Source organism: Xyrauchen texanus, chromosome 49 (assembly GCF_025860055.1).
Source record: "Xyrauchen texanus isolate HMW12.3.18 chromosome 49, RBS_HiC_50CHRs, whole genome shotgun sequence".
Classification (NCBI taxonomy): domain Eukaryota; kingdom Metazoa; phylum Chordata; class Actinopteri; order Cypriniformes; family Catostomidae; genus Xyrauchen; species Xyrauchen texanus.
The window spans coordinates 11,081,861-11,095,421 of NC_068324.1; the positions used below are offsets into that span (position 1 = coordinate 11,081,861).

The 13,561-nt window shown below is 37.9% G+C and overlaps 1 pseudogene; it reads left to right on the forward strand.

Annotated features, from left to right (window-relative positions):
* LOC127640267 (protein O-mannosyl-transferase TMTC3-like) overlaps positions 1 to 13,561 on the forward strand; it is a 95,535-nt pseudogene continuing 81,974 nt past the window's right edge.

Below are 13,561 nucleotides of genomic sequence, written 5' to 3' on the forward strand. Positions count from 1 at the left end.
ATGACACTGCAGTCCCACTGGACGGCGACCGACATGAGTATGCCGCATGTGAGTGACCCTCATTTTGGGCCAGGAGCGGAGCACTTTGTATTAATATATAAACTATAATCATGTAGTATGAATTAACCCCTTCACAAACACAGTTGGGAAGGAAGTTTATTTATAATGAAAGTGCTTGTGACTTATACAACGGTATACAACGGCCTGTTGCAGGAGGTTGTGTAAAATGATGGGGGAGCCCATTCTTAATAAGTATATGTTTGGCAAATTAAATGTCAAGTGCTGTAAACAGATGATTTATGAAGATAGAGAAGTAATGTCTGGGTTGTAAAACCTTGCAAATGTGTTTTAAGAAGACCATCCTGCTGCAAAACATATATCTTGTAAAGACACTCAATTCGTCCATGCCCATGAGGAGGCCATGCCTCTAGTTTAGTGTGCTTTAACACCAATTGAGCAGATCTTACCCAGGGCAATCACAGCAACAATCCGGTAAGAAAGTCTTTGCTTGGAGACAGACATTCCTTTTGTGCCTCCTCCATAGCACATAAAGAGCTGATCAGACAGTCTGAACTGGTGGGTGCGCTCAACGTATGCGTGTAACGCCCACACAGGGCATAACAAATGCAAGGATTGTTTCTCATCCAAAGTAAATGGAGGAGGGAAGAAAGCTTGAAGATGAACCACCTGCGCTGTGAAGGGTGTGGTTAGAGCCTTAGGCACATAGCCTTTTCTGGGTTTGACTGGATTTTTTAAAGAAAAAGTGGCCAAACTCCAGACATGATTTGTCAATTGATATTGCATGCAAGTCACCGACTTGTTTTACTGAGGCCAGAGCCAGCAGTAGCGCTTTCTTAATGGAGAGCATGCGCAAATCAGTCCAAAGGCTCGAAGGCGGGCATTGTGAGAGCATTTAGGACCAAAGTTAGGTCCCAAGTTGGGACTGTAGCTGGCCAAGGTTGGTTTAGTTGTCTTTCTCCTGTAAGGAACTTTATGATTAAATCATGCTTGCCTATAGTGGCGCTGGCTTCAGGTGCATGATGCGCAAATATAGTTGCCACATAAACTTTGAGGATTGAAGGAGTGGGTCCTGCAATCACTCTTGAAGAAATATGAGATTTTCATTTATAGGGAAGTTTATTGGGTCTTTGTCATGTGAAAGACACCAATCAGTGAACACATTCCATTTTAGCATGTAGAGGCATCTCGTGGACGGTGCTCTGGCCTGTAAAATGGTGTTCATGGCTGAATGCGTCAGTTCTGATGCGCTTAGTGTGCTCCGTTCAGGGGCCACACAGGAGCCACACATCCAGGTTCCACAGCTTGGGCTGGGGATGCCAGATTGTGCCTTGTACCTGAGAGAGGAGATCCCTCAGCTGTATTTCCCATGGCAAGCTGTATAACTTCTCTATCATTTCTGGAAACCATGGCTGATTGGGCCATTTCAGCGCAATTAACAGAACTGTTTCCATGTCCACCCGGATTTTCTTGATGACAGAATGAAGGAGGTGCTCCGGGGGAAGTGCATACTTGCGTTTCGCCGGCCATACGTGGGCCAGCGTGTCATGGCAACATATATACACCACTACTGTTGTGTTGTCTGAACGAATCAGAATGTGGTGATTCACAATATCCGAATGAAAAGCTCTCAAAGCTAGAAAGACAGCCAGTAGCTCTAAGCAGTTGAGATGTTATGGCCGTTTCGCACCCATTTCCAGGTGTCAAATGTCAGGTGTCCATTACACACCAGGCCCCAACCTTTGTTGGATGTATTTGCGGTCAGCACTTTCTTTGTGAAAACTTGACCCAGCAATAAAACTTTGTTGGTAGAAGGCTGGTGCTGTCCATGGTGCTAGAGCAGCCAGACAGTGGCGAGTTACCGCGATGCACAGGAAAATGTAAAGACTTCAGTGGTAATGTTTTTTCAGTTTGAACTGAAACAGACATCAAAGAATGGACTGTGCATGCTTGTTCATGAGGTGCGCATGCATGAATTCCAAAAAGGAGAATTACTGGCTGTGGAAAAGTGTGCTTTTTGCCAGTTGATATTAGACCAGATTTTCCATATGTAAAGCAAGTCTCTGTGTTTGCTCAGTAGTGGCTCTGATTGACTAGTAATAACCAATCGCTGAGGTAATTCAAAACATAGACTGTTAATATTCAATGGGGCGAATCAGAGATAGACTGAAATGAAGGACTTTAAATTGAGACGCAGAACATGATAACGGGCATAACGTTAAGTTAAAATAAGTGTTGCCACATGTCTCTCTCTCTCTCTCTCTCTCTCTCTCTCTCTAACTGGCATCTCCGGGTCCCCTTTATCTCTCTCTCCCTCTGATTATTTGACAGCCGTGCACCCTCACAGCCCGGCCATGCCCTCCTCCTTGTCACTCTGCTTCCCCGCACTTCCAGACGTTCCACCAGCCGATGGTCCACCCCGCCTCCTGGTAACCTGGGGAGAGACAAGGAGAGGGGACAGGGAAAGGGTGAGCGGGAGTAACACAGAGAGAGAAACTTGCTCGTCGGTCCATTTTCTCTTTTTCTCATTTTCTCTTATGTGAACACCAGAATCAAAGTAATTGAAAAGAGTGTAGAGGTTAAAGATAACCGAAAGGTTGTTGGTTTGAATCCTACAAGGGTTGATCTACAAGCTAAAACCATTGTGCTTTTCAGCAAGACACTTTAACTGATAGTTCAATTAAAAAAGTGAAAATTCTGATTACAGATCAAATAATACAGATTTGTACTTTGAGACATTTTAGATAAAAGCATCTGCTTTTGTCTTCAAGGAGAGGAGCCACAAGTCCTACAAGCCGCTCACTATCCTTACATTTTGTCTCAATTACCTATTTAGTGAGCTGAGCTCCTCGTCCTATCACCTCCTCAATGTGCTTCTCCATGCTATGGTGTGTGTCCTCTTCCTCCACTTTTGTCATCTTCTCCTGGACCAACTGAATCAACCTACTTATAGCTTTAAATGCAGAGATAACATGGATCCATGTTATGCTGAGATGGGAGAAAGTGTTTCAACAGCAAATTTAGTTTGATCACTTTTAATGTGTAGATTTAAAACTTTTTTTTAGATACATTTCAGCCTTAAGTGTGCTAAGTTTTTTTTAGATTATACTTAAGAAATGTAAGTGCCTCTTTTAATAAAATGCCACACAGTTCTGGGAGCACTACGTATGTGCGTTCCTCCTTCCTATAAAATTACCGTGCAGATCTATAAGATATTTTTCAAAAACATCAATAAACCTGCTCTTCAGCACAGTTCAAGTTTGTATTTGACTTTTTTTGTTCTGCAAACTCTTTGCAGGCGTTGGATTTTCAGGACACCGTTATTTATATATATATATATATATATATATATATATATATATATATATATATATGTTTTTAATGCACATTTTGGAGATTTTATTTGCATCTTAGCGTTTACATAGAGCAGTTTTCAAGCAATATCCCAAAATGTGCATGAAAATAAGTGTATGGAAACATAGTCGTATTACCTTGGTACAACCTTTCATCATCACTGATTTTAATTTAGAAATTACAACAGGGTACAGCAACAAGTACAACATTGGCCATTAAATATCTTAATGTAGGCTTTATTTTCTTAATGCAAAAAATATATATTATACAGTACAGTGCAAAAGTTTTAGGCACTTGTGAAAGATTTTGTATAGTGAGGATGTCCTCAATAATAATGCCATAAATAGTTTTCATTTATCAATTAACATCATAAAAAGTCCAGTAAACATAAAAAAGCTAAATCCATATTTGGTGTGGCCACCTTTGCTTTTAAAACAGCACCAATTCACAGTTTTCCTTGGTTGTTGGCAGATAGGATGAACTAAGCTTCTTGGCCACAGTTCTTCTATCTATTCTCAATTGCTTCTGTCTCCATGTAATCCCAGACTTACGCAATGTTCAGTGGGGAGCTCTGTGGGGTAAATGCCATCTCTTGCAGGTCTGTAGAGAGAGCGCCTTTAACTCTGCTGATTCAAGGGGCTCGAAGGGAACTCCCCGTAGGCCCCAAAGGACCACGGAGAGGTGCGGCCTGAGGGGGTTTAACCTCCTAGCGCCTCTCAGGAATCTGATGATCAAATAGTGCTTCCCTAAATACTTACTGTTCACTGCATCGTGATGTGCCGATATGGCGGCTACATACACTTTCAAGGTGGAGGGGGACAGCCGTCCCTCCAACTTTTCCTGCAGAAAGGAAAGCATTGATCCTACTGCGCATCTCTGGGGGTCTTCACCTCTGCACCACTGAGCAAACAGATGCCACTTCAGGCCGTAAAGGCGCCTCATTGAGGGGGCCCACGCCTGAGTGATCCTTTCCTGTTTTTACTCTGTGTTATAAAGTTTCCTGTTACTGTTTTCCCGTGAGAGAAAACACTTCAAATGATTTGGTTTTTCAATCAGTGACCTTTTTGGCATGGATTTTGATATAATCAGTGAACCAATCCTGAAGAAAGGACTAGGTATCATTCATAAAGCCAATCAGGTTAGAAGATGTTTTATTGTTTTGTTTTGCACTTCATGTTCACCATACATACTTGCAGTATGTGGCATTTCATTCACACAAAACCAAAGCATTGAACCTAAGCTTACCTAAAACTGTAATACTTTTTTGTCATTGACATGAATGAAGTGTCTTTGCTGTTGCCACCTCATGGTGGCAGTAATAGACAGAGCTTGATGTCCCTGTGTTCATTGCATGCAAACAGTAGAACATTACCATGGAAACTCTTTGAACTGCTTTCATTGCAGTCAATATTTGGTTTGTATTTCTAATGTTGTAATTCCCCTCAAAGCAAGTTATCACTTGTTTGAAGTTAAAAAAGGGCAAAATGCTTGGAGATGGTGAATAAACAAAGACTTTGATTAATGCAAATGTTGTGGTACACTGTGGCAGGGCGGAGGGCGGGGCCGGGTCGTGATCCTACACACCCGGCCCCGTATTAGGCTAATTATGCCCCCGTGAAGGTTAAAGGTCGACTGCAGGGGATTGTGCAGGAGAGAGAGATCATTTACGGACATGTCCGTCATATGTGTGTGTTTGTCTTTTGTTTAAGGTTTATATTAAAAATATTATTTATATTATCAAGCCGGTTCTCGCCTCCTCCTTTCCATTTGATCCCTTTACAGATGTATTGTAAGTTGCTCTGCATAAAAAATGCTGCATTGTTGCACTCCAGCAACAGTTGTTAATGTACATCTGGTCTAATTTAATAACCAGACTGTATTTACATTGGTACTGTACCTTTAGTAAGGCGTCTACTAATATACATTGATTCTTAAATAAAGTATGTAAGATTCAGAAACCCGATATTATTAATGGCACCTGTGGCCGTTAAGTGAACTGCAGCCAGCTACCTGTTGCTCATGAACGTGCACACACTCCATAGGGATGTGAGCATCTACCAAACCAATGACGTAACTGTGGCAGGGCGGAGAGCGGGGCCGGGTCGTGATCATACACACCCGGTCCCTTATCAGGCTAATTAAGCCTCAGAGAGGGATAAAGGCCGATGACATGTCTGTCAACTATCTCTCTCTCGTCGCACTACCGTCTGCCATCAGCCTTTATCCCTTTGAAAGTTACGAAGCAAGGTCACTTGCAATTCGCTAAAATGACACAGATCAATCCTTATGGCACTATATTTAACGTGCTTTGCTGTTATGTAAGCTTACCTGTCCAATAAGAAGAACTGCAATTCAGGCTCTGTTTTGATCCCAAAAACCAAATGAAGGTCCCTCGAGGAATCAAATGCCCTGCCGATGTTCACTCTAGATTTTTCTCGACTACGATCACGTTCCCACTTAGCCAGATGCGATAAAGTAGATACATTTTGTATTTTTTGGCTTACTCTACGTTTGTGTAGGAGTCGGTGTTATGCTGGGAGCTGGACGTTTGCTGGATTCCATCTCTAAGATAATGTTATCTAGTGTTGCAGTTTGTTGTCACAGTTGAATAGCAGAAGAGAAGCTACTGTCTGAGACAAGGCTCTCGGGAGTGCGCATAAACGTCACATCCTTTGGATTTTCCCGGCAAAAGTGACCTGCAGCTGTTCACACATTGGCAAAAATAAATAAATTACATATTGTACCTTTAAATAAATGGTTATGCGTTACCCTGATTTTACCCTGGGAAAATCGTATTGCATTTATTAAATGGTTGCAACAGTTATAAAACACCAATCTTCAATAAACATGAAATATATTATTATTAGGGCTGTCAATCAATAAAAATGTTTCGATAAAAATTGTAATCAAAGTAATTACATGGTGTCCCAATTAATTCATCACGATTAATCGCATATAAAAATATTTGCTGAGAAAGCCCCTCATATAACAATAATTAAATATATAATGATGAATTAACGATGAATTAATTATACATAGTTATCTTTAAATATTTAAAAATAATATATATATATATATATATATATATATATATATATATATATATATATATATATATATATATACTGTATATATATAATAAAAAATATTCAGTTAATTAAAATGCATTACATTATTGTAGCAGAAGAGTTAATCATTGATAAGACAATACATTGTATATAACAGCTTTAGAATACAATGTATTGTTTACTACCATATTATTGATCATAAGTCAATCATTGGCATGCAGTTCACAGCAATCCCAAATCACCAAGTGAATTTGTCAATCAGTTGGAGATTTATTATGAGTGTACAAAATGTATTTGTACCACTGATTGATGAGCATCTTTCAGCTCCATGTTGCATTAACAGATGTGTGTACTGCTTTACTGAATCATAAATTAAGTCAGACATTTCACTTTCAGTGTGGACTCCCATTATTTTAACCGTGTTCCTGGTTGCTGTTGCCACGTTATTCAAGGAGCAGGGATCACTGTCATCGGGATATGCTGTATTTATGAGGTGTTCGTTGCCCAAGTGGTAAGAACCACGTTTATTTATTACCTCATAAATAAAGTATATGTGATTCACACTAAGTCAATAGGGTCTGTTATGGGGTCTTAGAAACAAATCACCAAGTGAATTTGTCAATCAGTTGGAGATTTATTATGAGGGCTTGTTTAAGGACCCGTCAATGGACACCTGCGTCAGACATGCTTGTGTAGCGTCTCGGGTGCGTTGCGTCATAAACATAAAATGTTTAGGTCACTGTTTCAAGTTAAATATAGTTTAATACTCAATCTTTAAACACATCTTGAGATCCCTTAGTTCGCATTTGCGCTACTTCAAGTGTTTTGAACGCAAGAACGTAATGCATGTTTGTGTTGTGCTGCCTGCTGAAGTGTTGTTTTCTTCACTGTATAAACTGTGCGCTGCTCATACAGCTGAAATTTCAATTACTGCCCTCTAGAGTAAACAGGTGGTACTACAAGCTTGCATTCCTCAGGAATCTTCCTTATTACGGTCCAGGGGCATTGCGATTAATTGCGTACATTTTTTGAATTAATAATTTTTTTTTACTGAAATAATTATTATTGTTTTTTTAATCCCCTTTTCTCCCCAATTTGGAATGCCCTATTCCCACTACTTAGTAGGTCCTCGTGGCTGCTTGGTTAAGTCTCAGTCGCCTCCGCTTCTGAGACTGTCAATCTGTGCCTCTTATCACGTGGCTCGTTATGCATGACACGTGGAAACTCCCAGTATGCAGAGGCTCATGCTACACTCCTGTGAACCACTAATCTTGAGCACGAAGAGGTTACCCCATGTGACTCTACCCTCCCAAGCAACCGGGCCAATCTGGTTGCTTAGGAGACCTGGATGGAGTTACTCAGCACACCTTTGATTCGAACACAAAAAAAAATATTATTATTTATTAGAGGAATAAATCATTCTTTAGCAGTAAATGCGGTTGTCAGAAAGTGTTGTCATAGGTGTGTTTATTGTCATTTTGTAACAGCTTTGAATGCTGCCAGTCAGAATTTAGAGTCCGAACTACTCGTTTTACAAAACTAAAAAAAACTCAAATATTACATACAAGCTGCGTCAGAATATGCATACAGTATACATAAAACAGTATGCCAATGGAGTAGTATGTCCAAAGTATGTTCTGTATTCATAAAACAGTAGGCGAGAAATACCCCTACTATTTGCAGCGAGATTTTGACACACTTACAATGGTCCTATCCCATAAATCCTTGAGAGCTGAGGAGATGTCACTTTCAAAATGCTGCATTTAATTTTATAAAACCACAAGTCAGGTGGCTCTTTTCAATTGTAACTGCAAAAAAAAAAATTCTCACTGAGTATTGTCTTATTTTCCATTAAAAATATCGAAACATCTTTAATGCAAGAAAACTTACTTGAGAAGCAGGATGGCATCAGACACTTGGTCTTATTTTCAGAGAAATCTAACAAAATGTTATGGAGTTCATGCTTATAAAAAAACAGCCAATGTGGTAATAAAAAGAAACTTGTTTTCCCATTGAATCAAGCCCCCCCCCCATTGATAAATGGCTTTTTCTTGTTACAAGCTTAAACGTAAAAAAAACTTTGATAGATTTCACTAAAAACAAAGAAAAATATCTTGTCATTTTGCTTCTCTAGTAAATTAATTTTTTAGCATTAAGCTTTACAGTATACACCAAGAAAGTTGTTCCTTGTGTTTAAATTGTGCTTACTTAACAAAACCAGAGTAAATTATTTCCACGGTATTGTTATAACATCATATATTTGGTCACGGGGCAATGCCCACATTCCCATATGATGTTTGTTCAGAATGTATTCATAATACTCACCTGCATACCTAAAGAACATACTGTTTTACCGGCCGAGAAATATGTCCTACATAAAATATTGTGAATACCCTGACAGTACGCAATTTTGGATGCAGTGAAATTTATGTAAACATTTATATATCTTTTTTTGCATATTGAAAGATATAGTCCATGAGAACATTGCTATGCAACAAAAATTATGATCTGCTATTAGTGCTAAGTTTGGCTTATACTGGAGCTGTAACTCACTGAAAAACGTAATTATTTGACTTCCCTCATTTGAATTGAGTAATGGCGTTTCATAAACTTGTGTTTATGAGTTTACTTAACTTGGTGTTCATATAGAATGAACTTAACTATTGAAGTTAAGTTAACTAGATGCAAGTATACTTAACTCAGATTTGCTATATAAATATTGTTATTTCTACTTGATCATTTTTGTTGAATTTTTCTAGATCAATCATTAAATAAATGTAATTATCCACTGAAATACATATATACTTGTACTTCAGTTGTACATGCACAAGGTGAACTGAAATAGAATTAACAAGGTCCAACTTGACCAAAGAGGACACAGATAACTAATGGTGATTTCACACGAAACAACTATTTGCAACAAAACAACATAAATAATACTCCATAAGAGTATAAACATCTATGATTTCTTTATAACACCTATTTAAATGCCCCCATAAATTATTTGTGACCAAGGAAACATAATTCAATAATTCACATGCAGGGGATTATGTGCATTCCCCATAGCCTCAATTTTGTTAACCCTCAGTTTTAGAAATATAATTAAATAACATAATTAATACACAATTATTTACTGCCTGCAATATTATCAGCAAAAGTTCTCACAGGGTGGCACAAGGGAAAAATCATTTCTGCTTCACAATGAAGATTGATTGCTGAAAACCGGTTCCTTTTGCACCTGTCATGATTCTGTGTTACATTTCATGGCATAAAGATCCCCATCCAAACTATGGCTGCTGCATAATCATAAGCTCTGCTGTAGAAACATGCTTTAGACATCAATCAACGTTATCTGACATATTTCTTTTATGCAAATTTGATTGTTTGTCACTTGTTCCACTTGTTTCAAGTGTTGAGAGATGTGCACATCAGGTTGGTGAAAGAAAGGTTTAATCATGCTCTTTCTTTTTGTTCTCAAAGGTGACTGGTGTTGTTGACAGGGCTATCTTCTATATTCCCGATGGCTGCTTTCCTGGCGTACACACATCAAAAGGCATTGATCACTCCATTGGTGAGTGTTGCGATCGCCACAATGTGTACACACATGCACATGGCAACAGGATCACTTCTAGGATGCGGCTTGCAAGCTGCAACTTGAAAACCTCCCATTCGAAAGCACTCCATGCTCCCCACCCAGAAGTCTTAAGTAAATAGATTTACTTTCACAGATCGGAAGTGGCATGTGTAGTTTCTGAGTTGACACACTCGCAACCGCAATTATTGCATTCTCTTATGTCATACTCCCATTGTGATTTTCAAATTTATCTTAACAGATGGCGTGTAAATGATTTGCATCTTGCTAAGCCTTGTGTGACAGGATTCCATAGTCACCCAATGAAGTCGAAACCAAGGTGTCTCCCATGGCACACTAGATTTTCAAAAATGTTTTCCTTAGAGGATGCAACTTCCACTTTCTGTCATCAGAATGACGTTTAAAGATGCTTGAAGAAAATTATTTTGTTACACAGATCAAAATAATTAATTCTTTACAAAAATACAGTGAGGTTCACAAAGTCCACTTGTATGGATAATATAAGACAATATGGTCCTATATTATCAGCATTAAAATATTAGAAAAAGATGCATTGAAAAATTAACATTAATTTCTTAATTTTTTCAAATGTTAAAATCCTGTAAATGTTCTGTTTATTTATTTCCATGTTTAAATTAGATTTTGAATCCCTGATTTTCAGTGTGAACTTTTCTACCCCCCTGTATGTTTAAAATGGTGTATGCATGAGACATAAGGATGCTTTCTCCCTCATGGTGGACATCATGTTGAAGTCACATGACCAGCCGATTATCTGCTACCGGACATTTTCAGCTTTGCACCTTTAAATGTTTTATTTGACAAAATGTATTTGTACCACTGATTGATGAGCATCTTTCAGCTCCATGTTGCATTAACAGATGTGTGTACTGCTTTACTGAATCATAAATTAAGTCAGACATTTCACTTTCAGTGTGGACTCCCATTATTTTAACCGTGTTCCTGATTGCTGTTGCCACGTTATGCAAGGAGCAGGGATTACTGTCATCGGGATATGCTGTATTTATGAGGTGTTTGTTGCCCAAGTGATAAGAACCACGTTTATTTATTACCTCATAAATAAAGTATATGTGATTCACACTAAGTCAATAGGGTCTGTTATGGGGTCTTTGAATCAAAGGCTTATTTGCTAGAAAGTAAAAAAATAAGACTGTATTGCTTTCAGAGGAAGCCATAAAACATGGCTCTCTTTTTGATATTAGACGTCCTATCTTTTTGGCAGAAATACAGGGGGAGGAAGAAACTTTTACCCAGATGGAAAGACTTAACATGTCTTCATGGGATGCAGCCTCACAAGACAGTTGCAGACATATTTGTACACTTTTGTCAGTTGGTTGCACTAGTCTGACAATTTGACAATCAATACAATCATTAACAATATGTCAAAACAAATCCAGAAAAAGATTTTAAAGAAGTCTTATTAAAGTATAATGTAACAGAAAAGGTTCTGAAAGAATTGAACAAATAAGTTTGATGCATCACTGGAAACAATTTCATGTGGCGCAGTTTGGCGCACATTCAATGAATGCTGTAAAAAAAATAAGGCCTGAATTAAATGTCAATAAAAAATGTTTTTTCTTTCTCAACATGGCCAGTGAAAGGAGGTACTTAACATGCAGAAAATGTTGATCGTCATTCGCAGGAGGTAAAAGCTATACAAACCCTTTTTAGGGTTTGGAAAATGGCTATAAAGTTTACTGGGTTTGTGCTGCATGCAAGACCATATCAAAAAATAGTCGTGTTTGCATTTGTTCCAACAGCAAAAGACAAAAAAACAATTTTGAGACAGTTTTATTTATTAGGATAAACCCCTTGAGATGAACCATCTAGTTTTCAAGAAATGTTATTGTTTTGTTTTGTAGTACGTTAGGACCCTGGGGTCCTAACGTACTACAAAACAAGGACCCTGGGGTCCTAACGTACTACAAAACAAAACAATAACATTTCACAGACACCGTACAAAAAAAACAACAATCAATATATATATATATATATGGAAGCGCAGTTCTAGCGGGAAGACTAGCAGCTGTACATTAGCATGTACTGTAAGCCATTGCTTTATAAGTCCGCTCACAATCTATCACATTGCTGGTGCGGTGTGCTAACACCGCAACCTCCACCACCCCACCACCACCAGTTGAGCCCTGTCCTGCACGGGGGTAGGCCTCCTATCTCCGACAGGACATGACGGTTCCGGGTACAACTCCCTCGAACCGCCGGACGGGGCCTACGCCAAAGAGAAAGACATTACTTTCTGGTTTACATCTTTCAAATAAATGGCATCTTAAACTTCACTCAAGCCTGGGTGTCTTCCCGATAGAAATATATATATATATATATATATATATATATATATATATATATATATATATATATATATACCTACACATTCACATGCAAACATATGTACAAACAGAAATACATACACACACACACACACACACACACACACGTGTGAATTCAATTGAAACATGCACAATGTATCTCAAAGTAAGAAGACCAACATTTTTACACATATGTTAACGTATATTAAAAGGTAAGTTATTCCAGTCAGAGGGAGCCTTAAACATGAATGCTCTTTTTCTAATTACAGGAGTGAGAAAGAAGTATTGTGTAGAATGCCTCAGTTGGTATATCGAAGAATATGGTACTAAAAACTGTTGTAATTAATAAGGATATTTGAAGAGTACACATTTGAAAATGAATTATAACCAATTAATTTGTCTTATATTGAGTGGAGGCCAGTTAAGTGAGTTATACAGTGATGAGTATTAAAAGAACATCTACAGAGATTGTTATATGCTCTGTTAAGAGGTAAAAGATTGGTTTTGGTTGCAATTTGATAAACTACTTCTGCATATTCAAAAAATTGAAAGATAATTTGTGAGGCAAGTTTCTTTCGAACATTAAATGTGAAACAGGTTTTAGATTGATATAACACACCAGTTCCATAGTTAAGTTTGCGACAAATGTAATCAATGTGAGGTTTGAAAGTAAGTTCAGCGTCAAGCAATAAACCCAAATATTAAGTTCAACTCTATGCAGATAAGTACTATTATTACACAATAATGTTTTGTTTTAAGTTTTTTTTTGTTCCAAAGATCATAACGTGAGATTTAATTTATTAGACATGAACCAATTTTGTTAAGTATTAAAATCTAATTAAAGATCATTTTGAATCTGCATTAGATAAGGTTTAAAGGTATAATTGACATTGTCATCTGCAAATAGCTGAACAGAAGAATTAGAAAAGACTAAAGGAAGATCATTAATAAAAATGGAGAAAAGAAGTGGACCCAGTGTTGAACCTTGGGGTACACCTCTTTGTTGGACAAATAGAGCTGATCTACTCCCTTGGATGACAAAAAAAGCCCATTATAATTTTTCCACAACTTTCCAAAAGAGAGAAAAAAAGAGGTGGATTGTGCAGTCAGAAGAGAGAAAGACAACATTTATTGTCACTCCCACAGCAGCTGTAAAAATGCGGGAAATTTGTACTTGTTAAATATTA